This window comes from Poecilia formosa, unplaced genomic scaffold, assembly GCF_000485575.1.
Source record: "Poecilia formosa unplaced genomic scaffold, Poecilia_formosa-5.1.2 Scaffold341, whole genome shotgun sequence".
Lineage (NCBI taxonomy): Eukaryota > Metazoa > Chordata > Actinopteri > Cyprinodontiformes > Poeciliidae > Poecilia > Poecilia formosa.
In genome coordinates this window covers 587,620-598,190 of record NW_006800280.1, presented here as the reverse complement: position 1 = coordinate 598,190, position 10,571 = coordinate 587,620, and the positions used below count along the sequence as shown (strand labels likewise).

General features: G+C 37.7%; 1 long non-coding RNA gene across 1 annotated transcript; it reads left to right on the top strand.

Annotated features, from left to right (window-relative positions):
- Nucleotides 1-8,491: 8,491 nt before the first annotated feature.
- LOC107833190 (uncharacterized) lies at nucleotides 8,492-10,526 on the top strand. The gene is made up of 2 exons (XR_001658901.1): nucleotides 8,492-8,594; nucleotides 10,243-10,526. It is a non-coding gene; the product is annotated as an uncharacterized LOC107833190 (long non-coding RNA).
- The last annotated feature ends 45 nt before the right edge of the window (nucleotides 10,527-10,571 follow it).

Sequence of the window (10,571 nt, the reverse complement as noted above, 5' to 3'; positions counted from 1 at the left end):
AGCGGCAGCAGCAGCAACTACAACCACAGAGGCAGCAGCAGCAACTACAACCACAGCAGCACCAGGAGCAACTACAACCACAGCAGCACCAGTTACCAATGCGACTGCAGCAGCAACAACCACCATACCTGCAGTGGTAAGTCATACAAAATGAAAAATAACAGTAGATTGCTGGAAAGAACATAAGAAAATGATCACCTATGAGGTTTATTAGAAGGTTTTTACAGTGGGATATTTAAAATACATCTTAACCTTTGCAGGCCAGTATTTCTCGACAAGAATGTGGCTCCTCAAAGCTCTGTGCAGCTGAACCCTCAGAGTGCGATCCCGCTTCCGGAACCTGCTATTTCCTTTCTGCCAAGCAACAAAGTGGCCAAACGTACAACTTTGAGCTCTCAGGACAGACAACGGGCTACATTGCTGCTGGTGTGTCAAATGCTGCATCTGAGGTACTGCATATTTTATGATTCTAGATTAAAATACTATGAGATCTAAACCAGAGCATTACTCTACTCTGAAAAGATGGAAAATAAAATAATGTTATTTTTTCCAACAGAGTGCCAGATACAGAGCCTACGTCTGCGCCAACCACAACAGTGCTGTCCGTTTCTTCACTGGCTTCATCGAAAATCAGGTTCTAAATCTCACAGAGGTGAGCCAAGCTTATATAGCATTATTAGTAGGGACATATTTATCAATTTGTATGACACAGTGTTTGCATGGACATCATTGTTTTACTTTCAGTTAATTAAACTGTTTCTCTCTTCAGACACTAACAACAAGCAATGTGAAGGGATCAGTCACCTCAGGAAAAATCCAGTGTACATTTTCAGCTGCACTACCTGACACAACGACACGAGCAGCAGCTTATGCTTTGTCTGTTACAACTGGAAATTACAATCCCAGTAAGAAATCACTTTAACCATTCACACAAATCCAAGGTCACTTATGATATTCACCAAAGTCACTGGTATCATTGTTTGAAATCTTTTTGTGTTTTTGCATCTTTTCTCAGCTTCCGGGGAACTGGGAAACGCAAACTTCAGAATCCTAACACCTCTTGTGAACCTCTCTGACCCTACCGTCAACATCACCAATTTGCTGGAAAGCAACAGCACTTCCTCTGCCTATCCAGTCACACACACACAGTCATTTTTGCCAGGTAAGCTAATGACACCAAGGCTGGGGAGACAACATGGGAGCTAAAACTGAGGGTCATGCGAAAGAGGCCTTCCAGTCGCTAAGACTTGGGTTAGTGTTAGTCATTGGACTAGTGGAAATATGCCAACAGTTTAAGACTTGCCATAAGAGGCTTGATTGTTATAAATGAAGAAAGGTATTAATATTCTGTTTACATAATTTGGTTGAGCTTCAGGCTGGTGATTTAAAACGGGTAAAAGAAAACTCATCACATAGATCAGGGGTGTCCAAAGTGGGTCCTCGAGGGCCGGCATCCTGCATCTTTTAGTTCTCTCCTTTAGTTTTACACACCTGCATCAAATGATGCCCCCCTCAGAAGGCCTAAGCAGAATACTGACTTGCTAAGGAGATTGTTACTATCACTAGGGAGAGAAATAAAACGTGCAGGATGCCGGCCCTCGAGGACCGACTTTGGACATCCCTGACATAGATGATAGAGAAGAATGGGGCAAGCTTCTCTCAAACCAGTATCATTGACTGGTGGATGGCTACAAGAAGCATCTCCCTGAAGTTATTTTTTACTATAAAACAGGGGAGACAGTGTCCTAACTTAATTGATTGTGATTAAAATTTGTGTTTAGTCAGTAAAACATTGTTCCTCTTTTTATCTTTACCTTTACTTTTTGCCAAAGTCTCACATGAAGACCGTTCTCAAAGCTTTATGTAGCAAGCAATTTTTAGATGTTCTCTAAATCTGCTGGTTCTTGATATTAAAAATTACTAAGACATTGAAATTCTTATTTCTTTATGTCTTCTCCCCTACAGTTCTGCTGGTCACCGTGTCTATGCTGGCTTTCACGGCAGTATGAAGCGACTTATCTCCACCATGTTAGAAAAAAGCCGCAACGTCTCTATCGATGAACACAGACGACTTAGATCAAAAATGGAACAGTTCTAGCACAGATTTTCATACTTTGATAGGATTAATTTTGTGCTGATTCAATTTTTTTTTTTAAAGAAAAAAAAAACTCTTTAAGCCTCTGCTCCACTGCTTGTTGACAAGTTTACAACCCTTTGTGATTCTGAATCAAAAGAGAAATTATGTCAAATGCTTCATCTTTAGTTCTATAAAACTATTTACCCACAAGACTGCTGGAATTCTGCTCTGTGATAAAACAGGAATGTAAAACTTTTCTACAAATGAGGAAGAGTCAAAAATATGTCACCATGCGTAACGGCATTTGGGCTTCAAGGTCTGGTTACTTTACAAGCCCATTTTATTGGTGCATGTTGAAATCTTCAGTTCTTACTTCTTTTCTTTTCTGTAATAATGGTGTTAATTATTTAGCAGTTCCTAAATTATGAAGTCTTTAATGGCTGATGTGTAAGGACATGTTAATACAGTTAAGATGTTAAATGTGGTAATACATGTCAAAGGTAATTTTAAAATTTGCACAAATTTAATATTTTAATATGTATTTTAATAAAATACTTTGTCAACTTATTTATTGAAATTGAAATAAATGAATCTTCCTGAAGGAATTACTTGGTCCAGCCTTTTTATTCTGCTTTTAACAATACACTTTCTTTAAGCATTTTTCACTTCTATTGAATTTTCTGGGGAAGCTCCCATCTGATTATTTTTGCTGCCGATTCCAAAACCGATCTCCTGGATTCATTTTTCACTTCAGGTATAAACGCTACTACGTGATCAAGCAAAATGGAAAAATGATCTGGTAATAAAATCACCTAACTTAGACACAAAAAAAAAAACAAAACATGCAAGATACTTGCAGGGACAATGTAGCAAGTATTTAGTCAGAGAGACAACTGAAAAACCTGCCATCAGAAATACAATATTAAGCAGTAAGGCTCGCAACAGCCTAAATTATACCAAGTCAAATAAATCTCACAACACTGCTTATATCAAATAATGTCAAGTAAAAAAGGAAACATTCATTCAAAGTCAAATAAAGATTGCATTAAAATAAACAATCCTAAATTACTAAGTCAGAAGTGCTAGTGGGTGTGGCTTGCTGTTTTGTGCTGGTTCTGGTTAGTTGTTTCTGACCGAGGAGGCAAAGGAGCTTGATTTTTTATTTTTTTTTTCATAGATTATCTATCTCATTTTAGGACATAGCGAACATTTTATTACATATTTAAAATCTTTTTTTTCTTTTAACCCTTGTGCATGCAAGGACTGAGGCAAATGATACAAGTGATACAGGTGTGGGGTCGGTGGGACCTCATTTGTAAACACAAGTGTTAAAGTTACATGCTGCAGCTTTAATGAGAAGCCCGATGTGAAAGAACATAATCTGGTGGAGCGTGAATGGCTACGTCTGTGAAATATTACGTCTCAGTAGCGCGGCGGTCCACCGGCAGAACCCACTGGTCATCTAGCCCAATGACAAATTATTTTTCGGGTTATTTTGCTTAGCTTTCTGACAGTGATGCTCATCCTGATGAGTGATGGGAATTGTGTGCTCCTTCACCTGCTGTCTGACTGCTCTGGATGTCTTTTTCCTGCAGTGAACCTTTATGAAGCCATATTCCATCAAGTCCTTATTTTTTTAAATATTATATTAGATTTGTTGTGTTGATGCATTTTGAGATGTTTCACCCCCGAGGTATTTTTCCATAGCAATACGCAAACTTCCCCATTCACTCTCAGAGCGGTAAAGTTCCACATGACACGGCGAAGGATTTGCTGCCAAGCACCTGGGCATTGAGAAGGAAAGGGGAAAATATGTTGCACGCAGGACCTCTGTAGGCAAGTATAGGTGATCGGTTTTTCTGATCGGCAACAAGAGACAGTGATCGGCGATCACTGATCATATACTTTTTCACGGAAATTGAGTGACTGTGACGGTGGCCACCGATCTAGAATTTTCACATGCTACCTGAACATATTTAAACTCGGCCTGGCTTATCATCCAATCCATTTCAGGTTAAAAGTGTCTCTTAGGAGTGAAAGGAATTACCAAACAGTGCACTAGCCCTTTAACTTTGGATGATTCCATTTAGGTTCAAGATTCCTGCCAGAGTTTGGAGGTTTTATGCAGTTTCTTAGCTCTTGCATAGACCACACTCTTCTGGGCAGAGATCTTAGAAGTTTCTTGTGGAATTTATTGGAGCTACTATATACGTTTGGTGATCACAGCTCCAATGACCTCTGGCACCAATGAGACAATGATTTTCCGTAATGTCTCTGTCCTTGTTGAACTTTTGGTATTTTTAAAGCTTTGTGCATTTCTTCTTTCTGATGTGTCTGTAGTTTGGTGTTCAATGTCTTTCACTACTTCCACATTGCTCTACTTCTGTCCTTCAAATACCTTCTTGGTTTGGACCTCACACAGACTGCAGAACATCCTAGCCATTCTTAACACAGACGGTCTTCAACACAACCAAAGCTAATTGGTGACATTGTTCCCGAAATGCTTTGCTTTTCTGTATCCTCTGCGAGTCTGGCTCAAGTTTACAGGCAACAAAATCAAATCTGCCTTACATGAATTTAAGAACAACTACACTCTATTATATTCAGATAATCTACAAATTTGCATTTCTCAACCAGCTAGACCAGAGTCCACTTTGAACCCATCATGCAGGTGATATGTCTAGGCTGTATCTTACCCATTATAATTGACTATGAGGGAAATATTACAATTAGGATCCAGAACGTCAACCACAAGAAAGTTCAATTAACTTTGGACAATGACTATGTCTTCGGCATTTTATTATTTTTTTCGTCAGACTTTGTGAAGGAGGTAGTTTGATGATTTTCAAACAGTGTAAAGAGAAACTACTGTGCAATCAGGAATTAAAGAGAAACCAGATCAAACCAGCTTCCAGGGTTATCCTCTTCAAAGATTTGGACCAGAATTTACTTGAGTTCTCTGTGATGTACCATTAGAGGAGTGGATAGTGGATTGCTTCACCTGATCTGAAAATACATGGGACTGTATACAGGAGAATCGTCTGTACACTGAAAACAGGGGTAACAAAGTCACAGCAAGAGCAAAACTCTAAAATTTTAGACGTCATTGACTCCTCTGCTCCTGTATTTTTAAGGTTGAGTCTGGTAGGAAGAAGTCTCCTTGGAGAAAGGCTCCACTAGTGAGAAATGAAAATCAGCACTTTGTCAAAGAACTGAACAGAAATGGCATAAAATTCAACTCTAAGCTTCTTATGAAATCTACAGAGACTGCAAAGTATAGAGCCCTAAAAGGTAATTGAAGGAAAAGATTAAAAAAATACATTTTCTCGTCCGCACCAGATTGTATCTGATACTATCTAGTGCGCACTGGGTAGTATCTCATGCTCACCAGATCTTGTGTGTACGAGAATGTAATTCAGAGCTAAAACACCATCTGCACATAAAATGCTGTTTCACCAAAGATCTGGCTTTGATGAGCCTAGTGTAATCAGTTATGTTAGTCTTGTGAGCTGAATATATGTTTCCACCTCACTTTAATTTTACCATTTAAACCTTGATATACATATATCTGTAAGGTGCACTTCATATTTCCAGGTTTTAGATATTTTTGTACAGATCTGTAGCTTAGAGGGAGTCTCCAGATTTTTACTTAATCTACTTTGAGTAAATAACTACATAATCCAATGTAGACTATAGCTCTATACACTTGAAATGAGGCTTGAGTAATTTTAACACCTGAATTTTAATATGCTAAAATTCTGAGAACATAGGCTGTGGTTTGTCCTTAACATGTTTTCAGATCAATTAAAAGTGCCCAAGTAAGTTTCTGTGAGGCAATAATTTTTTCAAGAACGCAAATAATTATGTGATCATGCCTGCATGATCACATAAGATTAGGTAAAAACTACTTGTTTCCTTGATCTGATCTCTGATGCAAAAAAGTCTGACTTTTATGAGGCCCTTAAAGGAAACATATCACACTGTTAACTGTTCATTTCTTGCCCCTGTGTTTATTTTTCTTTCTTCCCTCTCTGTAAGACATAAATAGTGACAGAGTAAACAGGTGCCACATATTCACGGGGGCATCAGAAGACATCAGAAACAATCCACCTGAGAGTCATACCTAGTGATTAAGTAAAACATATACAGGATATTTTAAGAACTTTTCTTTTGAATTAAGAAGAAAATCTCAAGGTGGGTACTAAAACTATCAATGTCCAGTTTCTTTTTCACAAAATTTGTGTATTATTACTTTACTATTATACAAAACATACTTCAACCATATGATTCTGATTCTGAACAGTTGCTATTGTTAGACACAAATAATTATAAGAAGCTTAGTAAACTGCAAATTATAAGTTCTTTAGAGATATATGAAACGGTAACAATTACTTATTTTGTAATTTCATAAATTAAAACATTTTACCATAAAATACACTGAATAATTTCTGTAAAAATTTTTACTAAAAATATTTAAAAAATAATTACTCATTTAAAATGTATTCTAAGTGAGTGAGTAAATTTATTATCTTTTTGAAAATTTTCTTGTCTCATCTAACTGAAGCTCATTTTGTCCTTCTATTGCTAAATTAAAAGATATTACCGGTTCCAAAAAGGCATGGAAAAACGACTGATCATCAGTGTTCTGCTGGTGATGCTGACCTGGGAATTTATGGTCACAAATGCACAGACTACTGCAGAAGCACCCAGCAATGTGATAAACCCGAGACACATTACCACCACCGCGCCTCCAGCTACCAGTGTAACCACGTGCCACCAGCTACCAGTCCAACTACAGCAGCAAAAATCCCCATACCTGCAGTGGCATTTCCTTTCTGTCAAACAACAAAGTGGCCAAACGTACAACTTTGAGCTCTCAGGACAGACAACGTGTTACATTGCTGAGAGAAGAATGGGGCAAGCTTCTCTCAAACCAGTATCATTGACTGGTGGATGTCTACAAGAAGCATCTCCCTGAAGTTATTTTTATTATAAAACAGGGGAGACAGTGTCCTAACTTAATTGATTGTGGTTAAATGTGTGTTTAGTCAGTAAAACATTGTTCCTCTTTTTATCTTTACCTTTACTATTTGCCAAAGTCTCACATGAAGACCGTTCTCAAGACTTTATGCAGCAAGCAATTTTAGATGTTCTCTAAATCTGCTGGTTCTTGATATTAAAAATTACTAAGACATTGAATTTCTTATTTCTTTATGTCTTCTCCCCTACAGTTCTGCTGGTCACCGTGTCTATGCTGGCTTTCACGGCAGTATGAAGCGACTTATCTCCACCATGTTAGAAAAAAGCAGTAACGGGGTGCTGTGGTGGCACAGAGGCAAGGCACAACCCACGTATTGAGGCCTTGGTCCTCATGGTGGTGGTCGCAGGTTCAATTCTCAGCCTGGTGACATTTCCCGCATGTCTTCCCCTCTCTCTCATTACCCTGTTTTCTGTTGAACTACTTTCAAATAAAGGCCACTAGAGCCAACAAACCTTTAAAAAAAAAAAGAAAAAAGCAGTAACATCCCTACCCATGTCTGTCACATCCTGTGACAAAAGTGGAATGTAAAATATAGGAATGTAAAACTAAACAAATGAGGAAGAAACTGATTTATTATGCATTTTCTATATGCATTTCTATATGCATTTCTGTCAGACTTTGTGATGGAGATGAATTATAAGCAGAGTAAAGAAGAAATATTGTAATCAGGAATTAAAGTGTTACTAGGCTGAGGTACATCAGAGAGCAAACACTGCCTCCATACAAAAGGGTGTTTCAACTGTAATCTGGCTTTGGTGAAGCTAATATAATCTAGTTTATCTTACTTTGTGAGCTGACTATATGTTTCCGCCATTATTTCTGATGTGAATGGGCTTGATATGGAGATATCTTTTGGGTTGTTTCTTCCTTACATATTACATACTTTTGTACAGATCTATGGTTTTGAGGGAGTTCCCAAATGTTCACTTAATCTATGCTGACCAAATATTTCCATGATCTAATTTGGTGTTTCACTCTGCATACTTCAAATGACGCTTGGACAAAAAAAGAAAAATCCAGATTTTTTCTTAAGTTAAAATACTACAAAGACAATGTGTGCCTTATTTCTATCATGTTTTTAGATTAAAGAAAGTTGACAAACTTCTGTGAGATAGAATGTGAAAATTTTCTAATCACCTCAGAATTATGCGATATCCTCATGTCTACGTAATCATATCGAAGAAAGAAAAACTTTGTGTTTTCTTAGAGAAATCTCTGACATAATCCCATCTTTGAAACCTTTAAGCAAGTAAACTCACCACATAACATACCACACCTATAACAGTTTCTTTCACTCCCTTCAATGTTTACTGTAAGTGTCTCCTCCCTTTACGTGAGACTTAAATAGTAGTCCAGAGTAAAAAGGTGTCACAGATTCACCTGGGAATCAGAGGACATTGGAGACAGTCCACTTGGGAATAAAACTACCTCTGTTCAAGGACTTATCTTTTGCATTAAGGAGAATAAAATCTACAGGTAGGTACAAGAGCAACCACTGTCTGTTTTGAAAGAGTTTTCATAGTACTCAATTATTATTTTACAAAAAGATTGTTTCAACCATATAAAGATGTAGAACTGTTAAACATGATAAATGTATAAAGAAGCTTACTCAACCGGTCATTTGAAATTCTTCTGGCATATAAAAGAGTAAGAATTCATGATTTATTAACTTATTTATTTTCTTTTTTCATACATTGTTTTCTGAGTTGCACTAATCTTGTGGGTCTATATGTATATATATGCTATCAGATAGGTAGATTTTGTGGAACAGATTCTTCATATATAGCACAAAAACTTTCTTTTCACTCATTGTTAGTGGATGGATATGAGGTTTACTGTCAAACAGCTGCGTTTACTATATTAAATCCTAAACTCAACACAACCCAAAAGACCCAGATGAAAAGTTAACATAACTCAATTCCTAACTCCCCCCCACACCACCCCTCCTTTAACATCAATGACTACTCAGAATCTGTTGTGGTAGATTCCACAAAACCATTACTCTGAAGGTAAAACTGGCCGTTCTTTGCAAAAAGCCTCCAACTCCAATCAATTCCTGGGCTGTCTTGCATGAGCTGAATGTTTTAGCTTTTCCCAGAGTGGCTCAATAATATTGAACTCATTAGACTGAGATGGCCACTCCAAAACCTTCATTTTGTTCTGCTGCAGCCAATGACAGCTCGACTTGGCCTCGTGCTTAGATCGTTGTCGTGTTGGATCGTTGTGAATGTTCAGGTACAACTCGTGCAGCTTCCAGGCTGATGAGTGAAAATTTCCCTCCAGTATTTTCTGACAACATGCTACATTCATCCTGCATTTTATTTTGACCAAGTTTGCTGTGCCTCTGGAGTTCACACACCCTCCAATTATCAGAGATGCTCCTCTGTGATTCGCAGTAGGAATGGTGTGCCTTTCGTCACAGGCCTTGTTGATGCCTCTCCAAAGGTAATGTTTATGAATGTGGCCAAAAAGTAAAGTGCTGTTTGGCATATTGGTACTTGGTGGCTTTTACTTAGTAATGCCAACCTTCAACAATGCAGCTCATTCTTCGTCAAGTACACCATTACTATGCATCTTTAAACAGTTACTCTTTTTTCTTTTTTTAAAGAAGCCTGAATTTCAGCTTAAGTTGTTTCTGGGTTTTTCTTTAAATTCTGAAACATTTTCCTGACAGTTGCTGTCTACCATACCACGTATGCTAGATCAGAGTTTGATGATCATCATGTTCATTTGGGTAGTTTCTGTTGTCACTATGATTTACAGATAGTAAGCACAGTTGTTAGACACTATATGGCTTCACCCAACATTAACCATAAGTAAAAAGAAAATCTTTATGTCATCTAATATATCCATACATATTGAATGTATTGTATGAGATTAAAAGATACTAAAGTTCATTGGGTCAAAACTAGTGTTGTATTACCTTTAGAAAAGCATTTAAAGAATGACACTCAAAGTAATTACAGACATTTTTTATCCAGATTGTCAGTAAGATACTTTATTTATAATAAAATAATAACCCATTTAATATATTTTTACTTTGAAAGAAAATCTCATTTCACATCTAACTGAAGCAAATTTTTTATTTGCATTGCTTAATTAAATTATCTTCCCTTTCCTGAAGGCATGGGTAAACGACTGATACTTAGTGTTCTGTTGGTGACGCTATCCTTGGAATTTATGGTCACCTATGCTCAGAACAGTACAACCACAGCAGCACCAGCCAACAATGGAACCACAGCAGCACCAGCTAACAATGGAACCACAGCAGCACCAGCTAACAATGGAACCACAGCAGCACCAGCCAACAATGCAACCACAGCAGCACCAGCCAACAATGGAACCACAGCAGCACCAGCTAACAATGGAACCACAGCAGCACCAGCTAACAATGGAACCACAGCAGCACCAGCTAACAATGGAACCACAGCAGCACCAGCCAACAATGGAATC